The 16,573-nt window shown below is 44.6% G+C and overlaps 1 protein-coding gene across 1 annotated transcript in view; it reads right to left on the bottom strand.

The window, feature by feature from the left end:
- LOC142468201 (G-protein coupled receptor 22-like) overlaps positions 1–16,573 on the bottom strand; it is a 107,881-nt gene that overhangs the window by 14,528 nt on the left and 76,780 nt on the right. Inside the window, exon 2 of the mRNA XM_075574461.1 lies at positions 209–439. The gene's annotated coding sequence lies outside the window, so the exon portion shown is untranslated. The remainder of the gene's footprint in view (positions 1–208; positions 440–16,573) is intronic.

Raw genomic sequence — 16,573 nt, 5'->3', positions numbered from 1 at the left:
TAAATCCAGAGTAGGACAGCTCTGCCCTATGGCTTGGGCATAAACAGCGTTTAATTAACTCCTTTAGCGCTGGAGGGGTCTACGGCCCACGGTAGAGGCCGTTTCAGGCGTGACCCCTGTAATGCAGTGAAAAGGTAACCAGATGCTTTGCAGGGTCCTCCAACCCTGGTGGGTTTATATCCCACAATGTGCATTTTCAGGACCTTACCTGAAGCCGGAGATACATTCACATGGAAAGATCTCTCATTCCCCCAGCAATGATGGCGAGCCCGGTAACTCCTGGCGGTTGGTCTCGGCTGGTCTGCAGTGGAGCAACCCATTCAATGTCACTTCCGAGCAGAGACCCTCACCCAGCAAACGCAACATGGAAAAGACTTCCAGATGGTGATGTGCGTAACTGTCCTTAGCTGGACTTCCGCAGGCACCCCGGCCAATGGACCTGCAAAACAGGAATAAAAGAGTTCATTGGGTATGGGATTCCGGTTGAAAAATGTGTGCAGGCAGGACTGCTTTTAGGGCCCTGGGGCAACTAATCCTGTTAACTCTCCACGAGAGCCTCACGCCTCTTCGGAATAATAACACATCTTCCCATCACAAGTATTTATTCAGCTGCCCCTGAAACGCGTTGCAGACTCCTAAGCAATAAAGGGGTAAAGACATCGATACATTTTGATACATCCAGTGGTTGTGAGTTCCAGTCAGTTTTGAGCGTACTAACCAGTGGTCGATGTGTGATGGTGCCAAAGGGTACCATTAGCAGGTATGGACGGGATACCCCATATATATTTTTTTATCATCACCCAGAGTACCACTACTTTTTTTATTTACATACTTACAATTCCGCATTGCATTTAAAGAAAAAATATTTATTTTCTGATGCCTCTCTGCATCTCTGCCTTCGAAGCATAAATATAGCATGCATCTCTCTTAAATATGGTCCTAGGAGCTTTTCAACAATGTTTAACAAATACAATGCGACACAATAGCACTACTTTTTCTAAGCCACTTGGACAACTGGTGCTAAAAATATCCACACTGAGAGCCGCTTTAGGGCTATCGTGCCATGTATTAAAATGTCTCAGCAAGTGTCCTTCAGCTTCCCAAGGTCTACCATGCATCAATCTCCTTGACATTGCAGTGGGGTCATCGCAAACAGAGAAGGGATTACATATCAGCCTACAGAATCCCTGGCTTCAGATATGTTATGATGCAGGACCCAAACGTATACAGGTCTTCTGGACAGACAGTATAGGCCAAAGTTTATGAAGTAGCTTAACAGCCAATGCAGTGCGAACCTCTTCAAACACGGCAAAAGGTTATTTTATTTGATCTGTAACAAAGTGTAATGAGTAAGCCCTTGGAATCATTTCCCAAGATAGAAAGAATGAATGAACTGGACTTATCCATCAAATCCACGTTTCCCCAGGTATTTCCCCTCTGTTATTTGTGCTAACACATGTTCTAACTTAAACTATAGATTTGGGTCAGTGACATCATCACAAGGGCGAAGAAATTAACATGGCGGTGGGCTGGACGTATAGCAAGAAGAAATGACCATCGTTGGACACAGATGGAATTTGACTAGATTGCAAGGGAATTTAAAAGACCAAGACGATGACCAAAAGCAAGATGGGAGGAGGAGATCATTCATTTTTTTTTAGAGCAAAAAGGAGAAGAGAGGCTGCACTGAAGTACCTGGAAGGTCACTGGGGAGGCTTCATCCAGCAATGGGGAGACCAGGGTAGAAGATAATGTACATACATACTACATATACATAAAATCAGACACAGGTCACGCACAAAACAAAAGGTAAAGGGAGGGTGCATACGGTCCAAAAAGATGCAGAAAAGGGAAAAAAGGGACAGGCACTCCTATATGCAAAAAAGTGAAATTTATAGACTCAAAGTTTCAGTCCCCACTGGAGATCGAAAAGTTGAGTCAAAAATTTTTCACTTTTTTTTGCATATAGGGGTGCCTGTCCCTTTTTCCCGTTGTCTATATATATATATATATATATATATACATGTAGAGGTATCAGTACCGTTTTAGCCGAGCATCAATAATCAAAAAATAAATAGATGATACCGTTCTGTGGCTAACGAAATGCTTTTAATTGTGCGAGCTTTCGAGATACACTGATCTCTTCTTCCGGCGATGTTACAATGAATGAAGCAAGCAAAAGCTATACTATAAACAGTGTCTATTGGAATGTTATCTGTGCTGGTCCTTCCCCCGTGTGGATGTGTTTTATGGCTGGAGGTGTCAAAAGGTTCCTGAGAGCAAGTGATGAAAGAGTGTGTATGTGTATAAGTGTGAATTAACATGAATAGAGAGCCCACAGTATATACAGTGCTTTACAAAAGGTGTGTGTGGAGTGGGAGCGGATATAAATGGTGTGGGTGGGTGTGGAAATGTGAGAGTTAGTAGCATAACTAAAAGCACATTTAGTAACTCGTAAAATCATGTTGTTTCTACCTCCGCAATATTGCTAAAGTATTTCCCTTTCTCACGGAACAAACACCAAAATTCTTACTCATGCCCTCCTTCTATCCCAACTGGACTACTGCAACCTGCTTTTAGTTACTCTCCCCCTCTGCTGTCTGTCTCCTCTTCAGCCCATTCTAAATGCTGCTGCCACGTTCATTTACCTCGCTAAGCGCTCTTCTTCAGCTTGAGCATTATGCCAGTCAGTACACCGGTTACCCAAAATCAAGACACTTTTTTGCTCGCCTACAAAGCTATACACACCTCTCCTGTCTACATCTCTGACTTGGTTTCCAGGTACTCTCCCACGTGCAGCGTATGCTCAGCTCCTGATCTACGGCTATCCACCTCCCTCATTACTTCCTCTCACGGCCACCTCCAAGACTAGTCCCGTGTGCACCCATCCCCATCGCTGGAATTCTCAGCCGCGCACAATCAGACTCTTCCCCTACCATACATATATTTAAACGTTTCTTAAAAACACACTTTTTCAAGGAGATTTATCCAACACTTTTTTGACGCTGATAGCCAAACCCTTGCTAAGAAACTAAGAAACTCACCCATTCTATTCCTTGTGTCTCTACTCCTCTCCTTCTAGATTATACACTCCTTGGGGACAGTGACCTCCTTCCTACTGTCTCAGTTTGTCTTAACATATATGTACTCTTTTGTCATTCAATTCTATTGTACAACCCTCCCACATTGTACTGCGTTTCGGAATATGTTGGTGCCATACAAATAAATGATATTATTTATTAATAATAATATAATATATAATGGAGGAGGCTTTCATCCAGCAGTGGATCGTCAAGGGCTGAAGAGAAATAAGTGTATACAATATATCATTATTCCAAGGCAAGTTAGAACAGTTAGTACATTGCAAAGCACTGAAAGGTTTGCCCCAATCTGACCCCAAGGGGTCAATCCTCTGTTACCCTCACCATGCTAGAGATTATTATAATGGTCTTTTGGGGGATTTTTGCATCACGCTTGCCAACCAGCCTATTCAAAACATCACATTATCACAAGGCTCCCCTCATATATGCACCTCATGTTTGAGCAGTTCCTCCAGTACGTTTGCAATGAAAGAAAACAAAATCTTTTTAGGTGTACTGCGGAAACATATAACTTCAAATGTAACATCCCTGTGCATTTCCCTACTCTGGGAATGGGAAGGAAGCAAGGTCATGGGCCAGATTTAAAGTCCAGGAGAGGTTTGTGTATTTGATTGAGCGCATTTGAAGGTTTTTGATATCCAACCCCATGAAAAATAGATTTAAATTCAGGTCCCTCTGACATTTTCTGTTTGCACCTAAATCTCGGCTGGAAACGGCAACATCCCTTAAATGTGCCCTCCTCCTTCCCAGCATATATTCAAAATAACGAAGAAATTACCGCCCCTCCTCTAAAATCATTTAATCTTCATTTTCTAGCCCCTGCCGGGAGCTGTACGTGCGTCAGTGAACCAGCGAGGGAGTGAGACGTCAGGGCAATTAGATTATAAGCCAAAATATAACCAAGATAAAGATGGCAATGAAGCCGTTCCAGCGAATGGTTTCTTGTTCTTGCTAACAGTTCGTCCATGTAAATGAGGCAGAGGTGCAGCGTGTGGTCAGAACATTGGCGATTCATACAGAAGGGCCGAGCGATATATTTGCAGCAGTATAATAGCAATATGGCCCTGTCCGAAAACCCTTAACTGCAAAAGGGGCGGCAATGTCTGCATCACCCCAAACCTACACAGACTAGTGCACTTTCTGAGCCAGGATATGATTACCCTTTATTTATTTGGTGCCATGTTCCATGGCATAGTACAGGGGGCTCAACTACAGTCCTCAAGCCCCCCCCCCCCCCCACCCCCCAACAGGTCAGATTTTCAGGATATCCCAGCTTCAGCACAGGTGGCTCAATCAGAGGCTCAGTCAACGACTGAGCCTCTGATTGAGCCACCTGTGCTGAAGCAGTGACTGATTGAGCCACCTGTGCTGAAGCTGGGGTATCCGGGAAACCGGGCCAGATGTAGGATACCATGCTGTCCTCAGTCCTCGGGCCTGCCGCGACGAAGCGTGTTAATCCTCCGTGTGGCAGCGGCACCGAGACCACCAAGTCTGGCCACAGCTAGTCAAGTAAATGATAACGGGGTCCCTGCACCGAGAAGCTTATCCTCTAAAAGGAAGGGAGAAATGTGGCGGTGTAACGGTTAAGGTGTTGCTCGGCAGTACACAATCTTGAGATTCTGCCTCCCACCTCACGCACAACCTGTGAATTTTGGGGCGGTTCAGGGTCCCGTCTCACAGATTGCCGTATAAACGCCGCGGAAGTTTAACTGTTAATCAACGTTACTATATAAATAGGCGCGAGAAAAGAAGTAAACGAGAATATTTACTAAAAACTCCAGATAGTAAAAAAAAAAAACAGCAAAAGATTTCACGATAAGATTTTTCTTTGACAAACCTGGTGCTGTGATATTGTGTACGAACACGTCGCTACCACAATGAAATCTATGAATGTGCACGGTGCTTTTGTACACAACACCGCAACAGAAGACGTCTTGTTACAGTACATTGTGGCGTGGTACATTCAGCTCACTTGATTGCTTTATAACTCCTATACAAACACCAAACAATACAATGGCTCTTTAGGGAGGGCAAGGACTGAACATTTCCTTTACAGCACAGATCCAAGTGATGTACTATTCAGAAAATGTTGTGTCTCGCCAACTCTCCGGTGTCCCAGGATTGATCTGAAGACGCGGCTGTGTTCCGGAGCTAGACGCTGCCTGTGGGTAATTTGTTTTGTGTACGAGTGCCGGGCTGCCTCTGCTGACCGCAGGTTAAACGCTCACCCTCGTGGGTTCAGTAAAATGCCAGCACCGGTCTGAGGGCTATTCAGCACTGGTCATTGGGATTTATTTCTTGTACACAAACAAAATATTAAAACTCAGCTCTGAGGGCTGGAACTATCTTGGAAAGTCAAAGGTTAACGTCAGGTTAAGGGACTTAACAGGGTTCTGTGGATCTGGTTCAGAGAGAGAAAAGCAGGTCTACTGCCTGGGAAAAAATCCGCTAGCCCCCCACCTCTATTATTCCAGCGCTGGCAGTGGTCAGCATCAACAATATAATTGTGAGAAAGTTGGTAACTCTGTTTTCTTTAGGTTATTTATTATCACACTTGTTAAAGAAGCAATCCAAGCGGGTGTTTATTTTCTCTAACAGGTTTGAAGCAGCGGGTCTCCGGAGATTAACCGCATTAATTTAATCTCCGGGGAGCCCTTTCTTCCAGACATACTTAACTCCATAGGGGGTGCCGGTAGCTGCTACCCTCGGCTAGCAGGGTTCATGTAATGGCAGAGTTTCAAAGCTCGAGCGGCCAATAGGAAGCTGTGACATCATCACGTTCGGCTTACTATTGGCCGGCTTTAAACTTTGCCGAGATGCATCCTAGTACATCCTTACCTAAACTGGAAATCGTTTGGTGCTCCTGTTACAATTCTGTAACAATCCTGATTGTGTGCCCAACATAATGGCCGCTGTCACGTATGACCCACCTGTGAGCACGTGACCTGCATATGGGACAAGGGTTAATACACAGCTCTCAAGCTGACCCACTTTCACCTCACGCAAAGGTCCTTCAAATTAGTAATATCTCCCCTCACTCCGTCGCAATATACCATCTGTCACAAAAAGTACACAAGTGACCGCATGACTTAGATATGCAACCAGGGTTAATGCACATGGCTACTCTAGTCAACTCACCCTTTCGCCTGCACAAGGTACTTTCAATTAGTTAATAATAACCCCTTACTTGATTACAATCATATCTATCCACTGCCATCACCCAAGAAATATGCAAAAATATGTAATTATATATTTTTGTAAAGGTCTCAGGTCCCTGTTTATTAAAGAAAAACTATGCACACAGCGTACAAAAATGTGTCTGAACATGTACTTTACTCTTTACAAAGTGTGCAACCAGTTCAATCAGAGCCCAAAGTATCAATTATTAAAGTTTGGCTTTAGTATACAAAAAGACAGTACTTAGATTACATACAAAGATTATTGCAAGAGCATACAGTTACAATACATGCAGAACAGTTTCTTAAAATAAAAAGATAAAACAAACAGAAACCCCTATACAGTACGTTACCATATGTCATAGGTTTCCTCCCCAGAGAGGTCACTGGAGAAGAATAAAATTCAGGCGTTCTGATCCCAAACACACCTCTGCTAAATTCTGATTTTCAATTCAAACATGCCAACTTTTATGCCTAGACCTTCTTGCATTGAAAGACACATAATACCCAAGCTTCATACACATGAAAACGCATAATAAACACGCACAATGTATACATACTGTATGTACCCACAACAGAAACACATACCACACATGACAACAGACCAAATACACACGCCAGATGCACTCAGCATGCTTAAACAAACACACTATATAAATACACGCACACCACACACACACACCATATATGCACAATATACATACAGGGTCACGTGGCCCGCGGCGTCATTTGACGCCACGTTGCTATGGCAATACGCGTGTGATGTCACACCGCATGACCCCGCAGCGTCATTTGATGCCTCGTTGCCATGGAGACGCTTCCAGACACCGGCTGAAGCAAGGTAAGTTGAGGTTCCAGAGGCCTCACGTGATCCCCTGGCATTTAATTTTAATGCCTTGGGGAAGAGCGCGGGGCCTCTGCAACCACCCGAGCCCCCCCCCCCCCAGAAAAATCTTGCACCCTCCAGTTTGCGCACCCCTGCCTCGGGACATAGTTGCTATGTCATGACCAAAGACTGTTTTTTTTTTCAGGTTCGATCGCGGTTGAACGTGAGCACGGCGTCCTGAAAAATGGCCGCCATGTGACCGCACTGTGCCGGTGGGACACTGGGGTACCGCAACCCCTCTGGCACTCAAAAGATTAATACCAAAAAAGTTATAGCAAAACCCTCCTACTGTCTGCAAGTTCTCCCTACTAACCACTTAGATTGTAAGCTCTTCAGGGCAGGGACTCCTTTTCCTAATGTTACTTTTACATTTGTAGCGCTTATTCATATTATGTCCTGTGTATTACTGCTGTGACACGCTATGTACATGGCGGGCACTATATAAAGACATACATCATACATGCATAGAGACATGATCAGGCACACGTACCTTATATTAAGAGCCAGGATTGTCCCAGCTCTTACCCAGAATTCATTCCATACTAATTATTCCTCGGTCCCTGTTCCATCAGCCTCCGCTCATTAATTTCTTTCCCAGCGTCAGCAGAGAGTTGCCAAGGTCAGACGCTGGTGTGGGGAACTGATTTCGCCGTTTCACAGGCGTGATGCTAAGTAATGTCCATTTGTATCCAGTGCTGCAGAACAGGTTCGTTCTGTGAGTGTCGCCATGATCAGGTCCGGGGCAAATTCTCCTTGGATAAATGGGAATTCTGTCCTTTAATGGACAGAGATTTATTCTCCGGCTCATTGTCTCGTGTTAAACCCTTTGCTTTGCAGGACTCTGGTACCAAGAGGTTAAATCATTGTCGAAGGCAGAGGTCCCCAAACTCCAGACCGAAAGGACCACTAGCAGTGCAGGTTTTAAGGCTATCCTCTCATTGGCACAGATGGACCAATCACTTTGACTGAACCACCTGTGCTGAAGCAGGGGTATACGTAAAACCTGCACTGTTCATGGTCTTTGAGGACTGGAGTTGGGAACCTCTGTAAGGTCGCGGGCCATGGTGCGAGCGGGTCTAACAAAATGCAGGGGATCTATGGGGTCCGCCATCATGCGCACGTGAGGAAGCGCGACTGAGCGGCAGATTCATTCAGGACAAATGATTTTGTTTTGGTCGCATGCCGGCCGGGTCACATGATGCGGCTCAGCCAATGAGGGCAAACCAGCCTCGTGACGTCACGGCCACGCCTCCGCGTCGCTGTGGATCTCAGGCCACAGATCGCTCGGCCTGACAGGCGCGACGCCGTGCACTCCGTCGCCCGCGCCCACTATATCCGAGGCCTAAGGGTTTTTCCCCCAGAATTCTATTTGGAGCCTCCAAAGGGGGTCTGCCCCTGGGGGCCGCAGCACATCGCGATCACATAAGTGCTCCTCAGAGCCACTAATTACCCCTGCTCCTGCCATACTGGGTTCTACACTTCATAACATGACCCCCCCATGTCCTCCCCCCCCCACCCGTCCCTTAGAAAACTTGCTATAAAAAGCCTATGATGTAGCCGCTAGGCCTTGTTGCCCCTGGAGTCGCTACATTATGGGGCAATCAAAGGTTTATTCATTGACAGGTGTTACATTTTACATCATAAAGCAGCTTTGTAAAATTAGGCACTCAATGGGTTACATAACCCCCCCCCATTCTCCCTAAAGAATGACAGGTAACAATGTTACCAGCTTGTATGAAAAGGCTGCCCAGGCCTGAGAATCGGAGTGAGCAGGGCAGGTATATATATATCAGGCAGACAGGACCATCCTGCCGTAACAATTCATAGAGAGGGAATTCATAGCGGGGCCGTGGTTAATTTAATTAGCTCATGACTTGGTGCTCTCGTCTGACATGTGAGTAATATCCAGACATCTGCTCGTCGTAAATGAATAATTGTTGCAGAACAATGCACTTCGTGCTCGCAAGAAGCGGCCGAATAAAAAGACATCTTGTGAACCGCTATGCCAGGGATCTCAATACTCAGTCCTCAAGGGCCACCAACAGGCCAGGTTTTATGGATATCCCTGCTTCAGCACAGGTGGCTCAATCAGTGGCTCAGTCAAAGACTGATATCCATAACACCTGGCCTGTTGGTGGCCCTTCAGGACTGAGTTTGAGACCCCTGCTCTATGCAAATAGCTCAGACCTGAAGACTTTCGCCAGCATCCAACCCAGGGGTTCTTAACCTTTTGCACCTTAATCCCCCCCCTAAGGGTCCCCAATCACCCCCAAACCAATAATTTTATATATAACGTGCCAGCACATCCGCGCCAGTAGCTCGCCTGCATCGTGTAGTATAGGGCCCTCTCTTTTTAGTAAGTACGTGTCACGAACACAGACGGAAAATAATGGGTGGATCCCGTTCACGCATAAAGAAGCTGTCACACGATGTACAGTATCAGCCACGCGTTATTTTAACAGAAAAAAGTAATAAAATGTTACAAATTAAGCCCAGCGCTTTCTCAATCCCTCCCCACACCCTGAACCCCCATCCATCACAACCAGGGGGTGAAATCACCCCTGCTTAAGAACCGCTGATCTAAACCCCAGAGAAGTTTGCAACCTGCAGCACTGAAAGAGTTAAGGGATTGACGTTAAAAAACAACAACAATAGAATTGCGATAAAGAGAATCCCCCTTTCCAGCCTCTGGGGTTTAAAGCTGCAGTTCAACCAATATCCTGCAGGTGTGGTTTTTTTTTTAAAATAAATCAGTTCTGTAGTAAGAAAAAATACTTTTAGCATTTTGTTTTAAAAACAACAACTTTGAAAGACCAATTTTCTTGTATTCTAATTTAACAAGCATGCTTGTTCCTATAGCAACGATTTACATTCCCCATATTTAAAGATGTCGCCAAACTTTGCCGATCAATAGACGGAGAACGAATTGACCGGCAGCTATGCAGTTCTTTAGGTAAGTAGAGATTGCCCACATGAAACTATTGAAGTTAAAAATAAAACAAAAAAAAAACCAACAAAAAAAAACGGGAGCCTGAACTGCAGCTTTAAACGAGCGGCATATACTGTACTGTAGCTGTGTGTGCCAAATGCAATTGATCTGCAATGCCTGGACCATGCTGGATTATGAATTACCTTTGCTGAGAGAGCAATTATCCGATAACCTGCATTGCTTGAGCAGATGAAGCCATGTGCAGGGACACTGCCTATCTTTAGCTGCAGAAATACTGATAGAGAGTCGGACCTAGAACAGGAGTGCATTAAAACAAAAACCTGGGCACTACTTGTGTGGTAATATAAAACGTGATCAAATAGCGTAGGAAGGGGGTGGTCGTGGCTCAAACCCAAATGAAGCCCCTTAAGTTTTTAAAGGTAATGTGGAAAAAAAACTATATGGGGAGCACTTCAAACATTTTAATGTGTCATCATACGATTAATGGTAAAAGGGGACGATAGACAGCACTCTGATAGTGTTAAATTTATGCAATTGCAGGGTGCACGGAAAAAAAGGGGACCCTTATTCCCCTGTATAGTACTAACAGATCTACGTAAGTACCAGCACTCACTGTCTAATAGCTAAATGATGAAAACAGTTGTAATGCAGAATAAACATTTAATAATAAGACGAACCAGAAATAAATCAAATGTGTTTGCAGAAACCAGTATCATAAATGGGCATGTCACAAAGTGACAAGGAATATACACAAAAAACGGAGAACGGAAAATATGCTAGCATACTTTCCGTTCTCCGTTTTTTGTGTATATTCCTTGTGTTTCATGTTTTTTCCCCTTTTCCTTCCCCCCCCCCACCCCTCACTTTGTGACATGCCCATTTATGATACTGGTTTCTGCAAACACATTTGATTTATTTCTGGTTCGTCTTATTATTAAATGTTTATTCTGCATTACAACTGTTTTCATCATTTAGCTATTAGACAGTAAGTGCTGGTACTTACGTAGATTTATCATACGATTAATGCATTAAACTAAATGCATAGAAGTGTGTACAATGATGTAGTGGAGGGAGAAGGACTGGCGCTGAGATTGTTGCAGGAGAGCCTGGTTCAATTCCCAGTGTCAGCTCCTTGTGACCTTGGGCAAGTCACTTTATCTCCCTGTGCCTCAGGCACCAAAAACATAGATTGTAAGCTCCACGGGGCAGGGACCTGTGCCTGCAAAATGTCTCTGTAAAGCGCTGCGTAAAACTAGCAGCGCTATACAAAAACATGCTATTATTATTATTATTAATGCAGAGCAATGCAGAGATTGGCCATCTCTTGAGTCTAGGCGCAAAGTCTATCTTTCCTATCTTGGAGGATATGAGGGGGTCAGTGCTTCTTCATGGAGAGGGTAGTGGATTCATGGCAGAGCCTCCCAGCCGAGGTAGTAAAGGCTAGTACAGTATAGGCATAAGACTACCCTAAGAAACCAAAGTATCTGAGGTTTCACAGCATATAGGATAATGGGCAGAAGAGATTGTCCAAGCAGTTCTTATCGGCCATCAATTTCTAAGCATATTTCTATACTCTTGATCCTGTTGATGTTCCTGTTGCATATACAGGGAAATGAATGATGCACTAACCCTTCCCTGACTGTGCTATTCCCATTGAGTGTTTACACAAGAGAAGAAGTTATGTTTGCAATCAATAATCCCAAAGACAACCCAACTGTCGATTATTGTGCAGCCTGAGCGGCGAGCCGTGAACTTGTGACGTGGAGCTCAGTAAGACATGGATGTCACCGGTGACTTTGCTGTAGTAACCACATGCTCACCTTAGAAGACCCTGACACATTTGTGCTCTATGTGAATGAATCAGTGTGCCCTGTATTGGGACTTTATTGTCCCCGGGGTCCTAAGTGGGATCACGGCACATTTCCAAATAGCCAAAGCCACGCCATCAGAAACAGGTTCACTGACCCGTATGAGCCAGTCTAGTTTCTGGGAGCAAAGTCTAGAATAACACTTTATTAAGGGTCCACTAAATAATTGCTATTTGATCCAAAAAGCTTGCAATCTAATGTTGTTTTTAATATACAATGCAAAGGACGATGGTAAAGTTAAATGCCCAAGGTCACAGGAAGCGTTACGTTCCACCAAGGCTTCAAGGCAAACGTTCACTGAATAATAACCATGTTATTCTGCTTGCCCTGAGGGTTAACCCGGGGGGGGGGGGGGGGGGTCAACTCCAGACCTCAAGCCCCCCCCAACAGGTCAGGTTTTAAAGATATCCCTGCTCCAGTTTTCGACTGAACCTCTGATTGAGCCACCTGTGCTGCAGCAGGGATATCCTGAAAACCTGACCTGTTGGAGGGGTGGAGGAGGGGGGGGGGGCCTTGAGGACAGGAGTTGAGAACCCCTGGGTTAACCCCTTCACTGCCAGAGTGGTCAGCGATGAATGACTGCATGTTATTATATGGATGGGCATTAAGATGGTAACATAGGGAGTTTGTCTTTAGCATCACCCCAATGAATAAACCGATCAGCACCGGCTTTAGTTTTATTCCACTATAGGGAAAATGAACACAAAGTAACTGGCTGCGCAACAAGGTAATAAAATCCTACCTGGAAAGAATCTATTTGTCATGAATTCCCCGGTCTGAGAATTCCGCTCTGCATTACAGACTCCCAGCACCGGTTCCCATTAGCCAGGGATTAAACCTCATTGAGCTGGTAAGTGAGCCCGTTTTAACACCTTCACTGCTGTGAGTGGCCAGCCATGAATTGCGCTGGCAGGTAAACGTGTTCCCTGGTTTTCATGGGTGAATACACTTATAAATGGATCAATGCAATGCTGGTTCTAACTCAGTGAAGGAATGGAAACCGTTTGCACCATATACTGTATAGTGAAGGGGAAATCAATCTGCCTTGTTAATACATTTATTTGTTATTATTTTTTGGAGATAATTTAAGGAATGTCTAATTTCGCATAGGTATGAACTAATACCATATATAAATGGGAAGATCATTTAGCGCCTTTAGACAACTGAAAGAAGAGATGCATGCTGGGTATGACCTGAAGAGACACAAAAAGGAATGAATGGGTTCGGCAGCAAACACGTCTGTGACATCATCACACGGGTAATATTAAAATGGCTGCGGACAATAACCACTGTTGGACAAAGATGCTACTCGACCGGATTCCAAGGGTTATAAAAAGGACCAAGACGACGACCAAAAGTAAGATGGGAGGAGGAAATTAAGATTCTCTGTGGGCAATATGGAGAAGAGACTTGCAACCGCAGTAACACATTTGCATTGGGTTGTGTGAACCAAACTAGTGGCCATTTTTGGAATTGCACATCAATCATTTTCCGGAACAGAAAATGACGGAGATATGTCCCACTGATGCATGGGATCAGGATGAATATAGGAACAGAACAGTTCCACAATTCGGCTCTGTTAAATGTAATGAGCTAATTATTCAGCATGCATAGGTTTCTCATTACAACAAAAGACAAAAATACCCAATGCTACATCCAATATTAAAAAGCGGGGAGTCGTAAGCTTAAACCCAGGGAGGAGGGTTAAACCCTCCGTGGGTTTAAGCTCCCCCCTCCCCACTTTTTAAGTAGTAGGTTTTTCCATGTACCTGTGCAGGACAGGTCTATTGAGACCTTTCTCCACTGCAGAGGTAAATGAGACTACTCACAAGTAGTGTTGGGACCTGCATAGTGGTCATGCTGTGACGTGGCTGCAGGCTTATAACGCTTTGGCCAAAGGGTTAAACTAAATGACCCTTACTCATGAGAATAATAACATTAAAATATTTAACTATGTATTTTTGTCATCTAGGATGTAGCATTGGTTACTTTTGTATTTTGTTGTATCCATTTGGTCACGCCCAGTAGCACGCCTTTTAACACAAAAATATATATGATGTGGTGGGTGCTGGGGTGAGAGCTTGCAGGGATTGTGTGGAGGTTTCTCATTCGCCGGGGGGCTTACGCCAACTTGATGCTAAGAGAAGGGACACATAATACTTGGCAGAGACCCCACAAATCACAAACGGATCCACTCGTAGATGCATTAAGCCAGGGGTGAGCAAACTGGGGGTCAAGAGATTGTCTGCGGGGGCACAAGGTTTACAGAGACCCAGCGCGCTTAAATTAAATGCTGGGGAAGCGGCGAAGGCCTCTGTGCTTCTGGAGACGCATTGCTATGGCAACGTGACATCATGACGCCCAGAACGCCGGAACCAAGGTAAGGGGGGGGGGGGGGGGACCTCACGGAGAGGGGGACAGCCGGCAGGGGGCGCAGGAGAAAAAGATGGCGCTTCCCTTCATTAAGCTATTGATGATGAAGGATGAAAATGCTTCTCTTGGGAGTTTAGTGCTACTGTAGAGACTAGGGTGTCTAAACCCTGCTATGGGGAGTAGTACATCTTTGCTCTCTGATACCCTGTGAAATCGTCACCATATAATTAACAGGTAACCATCACTGTAGTAAATGAGTGTTAGTGATTAACAATATATCTCAGAGCCAATGAAGCAATACATTTATTTGATACACAGACCTCATAAAATACCATAACTTAGCAGATAGTGCAAAGACCTGGGACCCATCCATATACTGTACTAGTATTAGGAACAGTCATAACACATAATACACTGACAGTTATTTAATTACCAGTTGACAGTTCTAATGGCATACATTTAATAACCGCTGCACTAAGCACAACACACTACTTTATTCCTCACCATTCCCAGCTCTCTGTGGCACTGTATGTATAGATTCCCCCAGCAAAATCACACAACTCCCTTAAATTGACTGCAATAGCTATAACAGAAGGAAATAATAGCAGAGCTGCTCTGAATGAAGCAATTTAAAATCTGACAATATTAAACCCATTACTCATTCGCTCTGGTGCTATTGCCAAAGCCAGGAAATGAGTGGGCTGTGTCTTTATTTTCCAAGGATTCAGACTGAGTTCTTGCAGATGTGAAATACTACTCGAGTACCTTCAGGAAAAGGCAGCTGCTTTAACTATCCATGCTTTGAATGGCTTTGAAAAGCCCTGGGTGACATCCTTTTCAGCACGCCGTGATTTTGTGGAAACGTTCGCAGTTTTCTCTTAAATAGAGAAGGTAATGGCTAAACGAGCCAGTCTCTGGGAATGAGAGCGTCGCACTGAGAAGGTGCATAAGGGCCATTTTTTTTTTAGTTCACCCATTTATTGCCGGTGGGCCATGAAACCTTTCTGACCCGACGTCACTTATGGGACTGTAAGCATCACATACAGAGAAGAGGTTAGTGGGCAACTGCAGTCTTCAAGAGCCACCAACAGGTCATGTCTATCAGTCTTGCTCCATCTGTAGGATTACCTGCAGGAGCTACCCAAGTGTAACATGGCCTGACAGGACATCCAAACAGGGCGGCAGCTGGAGAGACGCAGAACTGTAATTGGGGAATACAGCTGCCACCTGCAATTAATTACACACAAGCTACGCAGCCTAACCCCTCCAGCCGGGAAGGTGTTAAAGAAATAAGACATTAAGGGCCTCATGCAGAGAGCAGCGCTATTTAAAATTGGAGAGGGGAATAAAAAGTAGCTTTAATGGAGAGTTTTTTTTTCTCCATATGCAGAAAGGTCCGAAAACTGCATTTAGAATCCTGTCTGCATATGGAGAGTTTCAACCGGCGATATGCGCGCTGTTGAAACTTGTGGAAAAAAAATCGCGTTTTTTTTTTTTTTCTCCCCCATCGGCCGCCGAGCTCCAGCTTCTTGCCAAATTTTTTTGGAGAAGCAAAATGTTGAAAATCGCGCCATTTTTTTGGCGCGAACAGCCGCTAGATGGCGATCGCGCCTCTCTGAATATGGCAGTTTTCAACACTGGAGAGATTTAGGTTCTCTCCAGCCGCGCGGTGAAATTTGCAAATAAAAAAAAAAAATGGCGCTTTTTTTAAAACTCGCCAGTACCTGCCTTTCTACAGGCATTTTTCTCCAAAAAATGCCGCTATTCCCCTTACCGCTGCTCTCTGCATAGGCCCCTAAAGGTCCTTGTTGATGGCGTCGCTTTTTGTCTGTGTGGTTTGATAGTATTACCTCTCATTACCTCCTGCACATCTGGGGAGACCCGCTGTGCATTGTGGGGAATATGCACACATTCGCTCATTATGACAAGAGATAATAGCATGAAGCTGGTGTGTGATCGTTGCAGATATCTACATCTCCACATAGCATTAGTGATTGTAACTAGGGCAGATATTAAACCCGCAGTGCGGGATAGGCAGGCTGCAGTTTACATTGGCACCTCGATAGCATTTACGAACATTGAAAGATTTGTATATTAACTTTGCACAAAGGAAATAGACACAGATTCCATGTAATATACTGACCAATGAAAGCTGCTTATTATAGAGGTAGCTAGGGCATCATACCTTACTCACAAGATATTCCTCAGCAATACCTTTC

This window comes from Ascaphus truei, chromosome 17 (assembly GCF_040206685.1).
Source record: "Ascaphus truei isolate aAscTru1 chromosome 17, aAscTru1.hap1, whole genome shotgun sequence".
NCBI lineage: Eukaryota > Metazoa > Chordata > Amphibia > Anura > Ascaphidae > Ascaphus > Ascaphus truei.
The sequence above is the reverse complement of the archived record's forward strand: the minus strand, read 5'-3'. Positions and strand labels throughout refer to the sequence as shown.